We start from the raw sequence: 10000 nt of genomic DNA, 5'->3' as shown, positions 1-10000 counted from the left end.
TAAAATATCCTCTCTACCACTCAGCATGTGTTGTACACAGGTTAAAAAATTCCCCCATGCACTCATCATTTCCTTGTAAAAGTCTGGCATCTTTTCTGTCATCCAAGCTTTAGTTCTCATCCATAAAATGTCTTCTCCCAAAAAGAAATTACCGCATTTATTTAAAAAATATTGCATCGTTTTCTTCCATGTTGTTATATTCTCTTTATCCAGATACTTTTTGACAATTTTAACCCTTAGACTGTTTTTCCTTTGTGCTACATCTATTAGACCCAGACCACCTTTCCCAACTGCTCCAATCAAAGTGTCATATGCTATCCTTGGGGGTTTCCCTTCCCATATAAAGTTTAAAAAACATCTCTTTAATCTTTTTTCAATCCACAAAGGCATAGCTGACACATATAGGACATACCATAACTTAGACATCATTAAGACATTCGAAATTAGAACCTTCCCTTTAAGACATAATGTTCTTAGTTTCCAGAAATGTAGCCTTCTTTCAATGTCTCCTAAAATACCTTCCCACATTGTTTCATTTGCTCTCTTTTCATCTTCCCCCATTAAAACTCCTAAAATCTTGATGTCTTTCACTTCTTTAAAAGCAAAAAAACTTGTTAAAGCTGGCACATTCCCACATCTCATATACACACTTTTCTCTTCGTTAACTTTCCCTCCCGATGCTTTGCAATACTTTTGTACAATTCTCATTGCACTTTTTACTCCCTCCATTTCCTTCACAATAAGCGTAGTGTCATCTGCATACTGAAAAATTGCTTCGCCTTCCATATTCCCTTCTACGTTAATACCTTTTATTCCCATTTCTTCCCTCATAGCCAGCCCCAAGGGTTCCGCAACTAGTGAATATAGCAGTGCTGACATAGGGCACCCTTGTCTTATAGATCTTGTTAGTTTAAAACATTCTGTTAAAAACCCGTTGCATTTAATTCTAGTTACAGCTCCTTTATATAAAATTTTTACCCACTTTATAAAATTTCCTCCAAATCCAAAACTGTTTAAAACTCCAAATAAAAATTCATGTTCCACCCTGTCAAAAGCCTTTTCAAAATCTAAGCTTATCAGATATCCCTCCATTTTTTTCTCCTTCATGTATCTAATTGTATCCTGAATGCTTATTGTCGTATCTGCTATGTCCTTCCCTTTAACCCCATATACCTGATTTGTCTTTATTATTTTCGGCATCAGTTCTTTTAATCTGTTTGCTAAAATTTTTGCTAAAATTTTCAAATCGGTATTTAACATAGTAAGCGGCCTATAATTCTTCAGTTCAGTCTTTTCTCCTTTTTTCTTATATATTGTTTTCATTAAACCCATTCCCATTCTTAGATTCATCTGCCCCTTATTAAAGATCTCATCATACGCTTCCTTTAAAATGCTGGTTAAAACATCCTTAAAGACAATATAAAACTCACTCCCTAAACCATCAATTCCAGGACTTTTCTTTTTGTTTAATTCATTTATAGCTCTTTCAATCTCCTCTTCACTTATCTCTTTGTCACAATCTTCCTTGTCTTCCTTTCCTACTTTAGTTTTTATCTGCTTGAACATTTCTTCTTTTTCATCCTGCGCTCCTTCAGATGTAAATTAATACCTTTTCATTTCTTTTAGAATTTCTTCATTACTCTTTACTTCTTCTCCATTCTCCTTTTTCACTACTTTCATAATTTCAGCCTTCCCTTTCCTTCTTTCTAAATCAAAGAAAAATTTTGTACATTTTTCACCCTCAACAATAAATTGAGCTTTACTCCTTAATCTTGCACCTTCATATTTCTTTTCTTCTATTTCCTTAAGTTTATTTTCCAATTCTTTTATCTCTGACATATCTTTATTTCCCTGATGTAACTCTTTTTCCAATGTTTCCCTTATTTCCTGTCCATTATGTCTTTTTGTTTTCTCTATTAATCTGCACAATTCCATGGTGTGAATTTTAACTAAATATTTCACATTTTCCCACCACAATCTTTTGTCTTCCACATACATTACATTCCCTTTTTCCCTTTCAATGAGTGTCTTTATATCTAAAACATACCCTTCACTTTTTAAAACTTCAGCATTTAAAACCCACACCCCCGGACCTCTCTTTATCGTACTCCAATCAATCTGCATGTGTAATGGCTTGTGATCACTTAAACTTGTTTCCTCATATCTCACATTCTCAATAAAAACTTCTACATTCCTCTTACACAAAATAAAATCGATTCTTGATTGACACATAAAATTCCCCACCCTTTGTCTTCTTGAATATTGTCTTCTTTCATTCCTTTCTCTCCAAACGTCCACCAAGTTATTGTTTTCATTATTGATTTTAACTCTCTCCTTCCCATATCATTTTTAAAAACCATTCCATCTGCCACATCTAATTTGCTTAACACAGTATTAAAATCTCCCATTAAACAGACATTCTGATGCTTATTTAAAAGTGACCTTAAACTGTTAAAATAATCTCTCTTCCCCCTTTCCTCCGTAGGTGCATGTATGTTTATCACAACCAGTTTTTTGTCTTCATATTCCATTTCTACTGCTAAACATTTCCCAAAATTATCTTTATAAATAACCTTGCATACAATATTCACATTTCCTCTTATTAAAAAAGCCACTCCTCTACCAAACCTCTTATCATCATTATTGTATAAGATCTCACCGTTCCATCTTTTCCTTATTTCACATACATGTTTTTCTCTCCAATTAGTTTCTTGCAATACAATCACATCTTCATCCTTGAACATTTCCTTCACTTTTTCAAATTTGTTAAAATCCGAAAGTCTTCTGGCATTAAAAGTAACCAAACTTAAACCATAAAGAATGAATATATAAAAACACTCATTAAACTCATTTCTTTAACTCATATCATCAAAGTCTTTTAAACGTTCATATTTATCTTTTAGTAGGTCTTTGTTAGTTGTTCTTTTCCTTATCCAATATATGCTTATTTGCAAACCCAACATGATCAATCCATTATTTTTTGTATCAATGTTAGATTTTTTTTATGGGGTTTCTGTAATTAAGATCCAGTCTAGAACGAAACTTAGTATGTGTGTACAGTTTTAGTAATGAGCTAAACATGTTTGTGTTGGCGGGCCTATTCGCGTGCGCATGCGCAATAGCTAAGTGCTCAGTCTCAGCAGCACAGGTGTCCGATGGAAGGAGGAGGCAGAGACGAAGAACTTCACATCGTGTTTTGGATCTGCCAGAATAACTAGGTATGCTGGTGACCTACTTATAAATCTATTAATCGTGTGTGCAGTCGTCATTGTGTTGAGTCACGTTTATTACGCGCATATATTAACAGGCTAACGTTAATTTCACTAGTTTTCTTTACTGCAACGTTACTCTCTTACTGCCATTTAAGAACAGTGGTTTAACAAGCTGGGTTACAAACTTTGATTTTTACCGAAAAAATGTTAGATATTTTAATCTGTCGTTAGTTTGTGGTTCACCATTATTTTATGTAAAAACCGCATATCTTAGTTTGCACGTGTGGTGCACGTGTCGCTCACGTGTAAATGAACAATGCGATGAACGATTTACGTTTGTTCCGTTAACCATTAATTATTTTGAGCATTGGTACTTTGGAGGATTTTAACTTATGGAGTGGAAGTGTAAATTCTGCTTGTTTTCGTGTGAAAAGAGAGCTCAGCTGTTGAAACATTACAGATTAAAACATGGAGGCTACACTAGAACTACTCAAATTCCATGTCTCCACACAGATTGTCTGTGCTTATTTAAATCATTTAATTCGCTTAAGGTGCATTTAACGAAAAAACATTCACATCAGGTGTATGGTAGCCAAACCAGTCCATGTGATGACACCCCTTTGATATTTCACTGCCTACTGTGCAGTTTTGAGGAGCCCTGCACAGAATCAATTTTTGTGTCTCATTTAAGGCATCATCTCAAAAATCATGAAATGGTGCAGTGTCCCTATAAAAACTGCACTTTTCAGAGCAATGTCTACTCTACATTTAATGTCCATAAATTTAGAGAGCACAGAACACCTGATCAGAGGCAGTTGAAGTCTGACATTCTGTTGCATGTTACTCCCTGTGTAGATAATGTGCAACTAGAAGAGCCTTTGTGCCCTGATTTGGTAGATGAACACTTGGAGGAACATGATGCAGAGAATGAAAATCTTGATGATTTGCAGCATCAACTAGAGCATAATCTAGCCTCACTCTTTCTCAAAATGCAGGCTATTTTACATGTTTCTGATTTAGCTGCCCAGGAAATAATGCAACAAATAACTCAGATTTTACTGCTGTCAGAGCCCCTTGTTTATCATGCTATTCAGCAAATTCTACTTAAACATGGAGTATGTAACTGTGATTCATTAGTGAGACAAATTGTCAGTGCCATAAAGAACAATAACCCAATTTTGACAATGACCAAAGCTGGCGAGCCTCTTTCCACAGCAAGAAGAAGAGCATCATATTTTCAGAGTCAATTTCCGGTTGTCATGCCAATTGAGTACAGTCTTGATTCTCAATCATTCTCTTATGTACCAGTTCTGCAAATGTTGCAAAAACTTCTAAACAGGACTGACATTCTGAATAAGGTCCTTTATAATGACCGCTCAGTTAATGAATTTAACACTTATAGAGATGGCAGTCATTATCAAGAAAATGAGTTTTTCAACACTGAGACCTTCAGGATTGCCCTTGGTCTTTATGTTGACGAATTTGAGGTTGCCAATCCACTTGGGACCTCACGAAAAAACACAAAATGTTTGCTCTGTACTGGGTTATAGCCAATATTCCCTCAAAGGATCGTTCATCGCTTCATTCAATACAGTTAGCAATTTTATGCAGAGCTAGTACATTGAAACAACATGGTTACAAAGATGTCTTGCGCCCTCTTGTTCAAGACCTTGAAACCCTTGAAAAGCATGGTGTGTACATAGAACAGTTAGGAGACTGTGTGAAAGGAACTGTGCTTTTTGTGTCATCTGATAATCTAGGTGCTCATTCTTTGGCTGGTTTACAGGAGAGTTTTAATGTTGAGCATCCCTGTCGGTTCTGCCTTGCCAAGAGAAGTGAAATCCAGGAGAAGCGGGTCCATCTGGGAGCATTCGAACCAAGAACCAAGCAAGAGCATGACAGGCAAGTGGCTGAGGTGTTGAATGATGCACGTTTGGTTAAGCAGTATGGTGTGAAAGATGGCTGTGTTTTAAGCGAAAGATTGGAACACTTTCACACAGTTGGTGGTTTTCCACCTGATATAATGCATGATCTAATGGAGGGTATCATCCCCATTGAGATGTCCTTGTGCATAAATGATTAGGTCTTGAGAAAATTAATCTCTCTTGAATCACTGAATCATGCTATCAAGGAATTTCCTTACAAATTCTCAGACAAAGTTGATCAGCCTCAGGTCATCCCAGCCACATTTGCCTCTAGAGGTACCATTGGTGGTAACGCCCACGAAAACTGGGCACTAATTAGACTTCTGCCCCTCATGATTGGCTTTGACATTCCTGAAAATTATTAAACATGGGAAATTCTGTTGCTTCTGAAAGATATCTTAGAAATGGCAGTGGCATTCAAGTTCACAGAGGATTCTCTTGATTTCCTTGATTCAAAGATTGCAGAACACAGACATTTACTTGTAACAGTGTTTCCTCATTTCAACTTGCGCCCAAAGCACCACTACATTGAGCACTATCCACAGCTCATAAGAATTTATGGACCACTTAGAGATGTGTGGACAATGCGCTTTGAGGGTAAACATAAGTTCTTCAAACAGGTAATTCGCAACACCAAAAACTTCAAAAATGTCACACAAACTCTGGCTGTCCGGCATCAAAGACTGATGGCTTACTATGTGGACTCCCCCTCCTTTTTCAAGCCATCCATCCAGACAGAGAAGGTGATGGGTACTTTGATTTCAACTTTCTCTGAGAATATTCAGGAATTCCTGAGACAGACATATGCAGTACAGAACACTGTCCTCTCAGCATCCTCTGTGACCATTGATGGAATCCAGTATAATCTAGATATGGTTGTATCTGTTGGTACTTGCTCTGGACTACCAGATTTCAGACAGATTTTCAAAATTCTTGTCATCAAAAGGGATGTTCTGTTTGTATGTAGAGATGTGACATGTTGGTACATTGAGCACCTACGTGCTTTTGAACTGTGCAGCCATGTTCTCTCGCTCTCAGTTACCAAACCCTCAGATCTGAATGACCCATTTCCTTTGCCAGCCTATACACTTAGGGGCAGGACCTATGTTACTTTTAAACATTATATCTTGTGCTGAATGGATGACAAGTAAATTTAGAAATTTGGCAAACTGTCATGATTACTCCATTTTGTTATAATTCGAAAAACACACCAAATAATTATTTTGAAAAATGTTCTGTACTATGTCAGAAGATAGCAGGCGTTACCCTCAAGCTTCTGGAGGACACAGAAGCCTAATTTAATTGTTTCACTCAAATTAATATTTCAAGTATTGTGATGTGGGTTTGTTGAGAAATGAATTGAAATGTAATTCATTATTTTCTTAACTTTTTTACATACTGCACACTCTTGTGTGCAAATGGCTGCTTCCATGTACATAGGATATTCAGATGATAATTTTGTAATGGAGATTTTATAATAGATTATATTGACATGTATTTCTCAACAGACCAATTTATTTGCCTTAAACACCAGAACACTTAGTACAAATATAAATGAAAATATTTTAAGTACTTTTTTTGTAGTTTATTAATTGTTTTGTGTTCTATAAAAGTCTCTTTTAAAGAATAAGTGTAACATTTTTATTTTACAAATAAACATTCCATTTTTCAAAGAATGGGTTTTGAATGACACAAAGGAGAGTAAATAAGACTTACTTTTATTAATTTTTCAGAAATCTGACATCAATGGAAGGCGAACAGCCGTTCTTCATGGCCTCCCACTCCTCCTCGGAGAGGACCCCACTGATTTTTACAATACATGTTTTGTAAGTAGTTTTGTCTGTTTTTGTTAATAAATTATAAAATAAATTAGATAAGGCAGAATACTCTAGAAAAGAGGGAATGAGCCTAGAAATGTAGACAGAAGAATAAAGACACTACTGATGGTAAAGGAAGAAGGCAAGAAAGTAAAATAAATGTCAGGCAAAAAGGGCAAAATTAATTTTGTCGGACAGTAACGATATGTTTGCTGTGTATGTTGTGTCATGGTCATTAGTTTGACTTCATTTTTATGTTATGTTGTTTTTAGGACAGTGACGATGAAGAAAGGTTTTCCAGCATTTCAATCGGCATATTGACAGTGATGAATGAGGACTGTGAAACCATACCGTACTCATTGCACCTTGATGCAACATCCACTGCCCTCATCCACTGGCCTAATGGTTAGAGAGTCGGACTCGTGACCAGAAGGTTGCCAGTTCGATCCTCAGGGCCGGCAGGTAACGACTGAGGTGCCCTTGAGCAAGGCACCTGACCCCTACCTGCTCCCCGGGCGCTGCAGTGATAGCTGCCCACTGCTCCGGGTGTATGTGTGTTCACCACTTGCTGTGCGTGTGTTCACTACTCTCTGGATGGGTTAAATGCAGAGGGCAAATTTCAGGTATGGTTCTCCATAACTGACAAATAGGTCACTTTCACTTCTGGGAAATCTTCCCCAAGCCATGTGCATCCTCTTTGGGCTCATTTATGCTCTGAATTTAGAGTATCCCCCAGTACTGAAGAACACATCGATTTCATCCAGAGGGTGGTTTTGTCACTTGGGCACAAGTCTCTGAAACCTAAAATACAATCCCTGAAAACTCTTCTACTGCAGTAATGTATCTGTGCCATGATAGTGCATTTTCATTGTTCGCGATTGACCATATTTAATTAACAAAAATGGTTCAACACTACTGAAAATTTATTCTATTCCCTGTTGGAAAACCTACTTGAAAGGAAAGTTAATCCACAAATGAAAATTCTGTCATCATTAACTCACCCTCAGATTGTTTCAAACATGTATAAATGTATTTGTTCTGCTAAACACTAAATAATATATTTGGAAGAATGTCAGAAACTAAGCAGATCTCATCCCCGATATAATACTATAGTGTTTATTTTCCCTACTATGAAAATGGGGAATTAGATTTGTTTTGTAACTGACATTCTTCCAAATATCTTTCTCTGTTTTCATCAGAACAAATACATTTATTCAGGCTTTGAACAATCTGAGGGTGAGTAAATGATGACCGAATGTACATTGGTGGGTGAACTGTCACTTTAATGTTAATGTTAAAATTGCTTATGTTAAGTGGTTGGTTTTTGAAAAGTAACGTTTTAGAAGACCGTTTTTATATGTTTGATAAAGACAACAAGAATGTCTCCTGTACTAAAAGAGTTTGTCTTCAAGATTCCCCAATTCTTAATATAACCTCTGTGAAAAGCGGACAGTGATCTTTTTTCTTTCCAGAGTGTACTTAAAATTTACTTTTCTTGTTTAAAAATTGGCAGTTGGCTTAAAGTGAAGTGTTTTTTTATATAAAATTAATATATTTTTTTGTTTTTATTTTATTCTACAGTTTTCTAAAATGTTACATTATATATCTTTATTACAAAGTGAAAAGGGGACACACAATTGTTCTATATAAATAAAGAACCCTATTTTTGTACCAACAATCTGTTGTCTGTCTTTGTATCAACAACTTATAGTTTTGAGTACAACTTACTTGAGAAATTTAAGGTAATCAGTTTCCACACATTTTTCTAGTAATATGAACTAGCAGACATATTAAATCAACTGTTTTATTTGAGTTATCTGTACTAAGCCTAACTTAAATCTTTAAGTCAACTGAACTTGTTATACTGACTTGATATTACTCAAGTTTTCAAGTAGTTTTTGCAAATAAATAAGTTAACTCAACTAAGTTGTTGTAGTTTATACAACTCAGAAATGATGAATGAATTTACTTGAAAATTCTGAGGTAATCAGTTTCCACACGTTTTCTAAGTAAATTCAACTTATTACTTTTTACAGTGTGTTTTGTAGCCTCTTTACCTCACATTCCACTTCCTTTATCCTTATTCCAGCTTCCAACAGTTCAACATCATCCGCATTTTCCAAAGTCACCTCATATTCATTTCCTTGTTTGGGTCTTACCGCCAGGATTTTCCCTTTTCCGATTCTTTCCGTTACAGCCTTTATGATATCTTCAGCCCGCGCATTCACCCCAGCGATATCCACCGTTACCGTTGCCTCCTTCAAGTAATCCGTATTTTTTTTGCTCTTCCTTTGATGCATTTCATTAGCTGTTCCATCTCGTAGTCCAAGTTCAGGTCCAGGTTCGTCTGCCGCACATGTTCCTCCAGCCATATCCAAAGTTGTTGCCGTGTGTCCGTCCGCCATTATCCGCACCCCCCAAAAAAAGTGCAAAAAACACAAAAAGAACTTTCCCCCCAACCAGCATACGCTGTTGGGAGGAAAAGAAAACAGAGTGAAAAGGAAACAAAAAAACCTTGATAACTACAAACTAAACAAAAAAGGTACAAAAAAAGTGTGGTGAGCCTGTCTCACCAAACTGCCGCCAAAACACTTCCTGGAACGTATCAACTAGCGGGCGTGCTCAGGGTGGTGTGGCCATTAGCAAAAGATGTGCTACCAAGCTCAAAGCATAAAGAAAGCAGCCATAAGTCCACTTTGTGTTAAAGCTTACAGCACCTGGTATTCCCATGTGGTCTCCCATCCAAGTACTGACCAGGCCCGACCCTGCTTGGCTTCCGAGATCAGACGAGAGCGGGCGTGCTCAGGGTGGTGTGGCCGTAAGCAAAAGCTGTGCAACCAATCTCTACACATAAAGAAAACAGCCATAAGGCCACTTTGGGTTAAAGCTTACAGCACCTGGTATTCCCAGGCGGTCTCCCATCCAAGTACTGACCAGGCCCGACCCTGCTTGGCTTCCGAGATCTGACGAGAGCGGGCATGCTCAGGGTGGTGTGGCCGTAAGCAAAAGATGTGCTACCAAGCTCGACGCATAAAGAAAGCAGCCA

The sequence above is a fragment of the Barbatula barbatula genome (assembly GCF_947034865.1).
Source record: "Barbatula barbatula genome assembly, chromosome: 13".
NCBI classification, from domain to species: domain Eukaryota; kingdom Metazoa; phylum Chordata; class Actinopteri; order Cypriniformes; family Nemacheilidae; genus Barbatula; species Barbatula barbatula.
Note: the sequence above shows the minus strand (reverse complement) of the source record.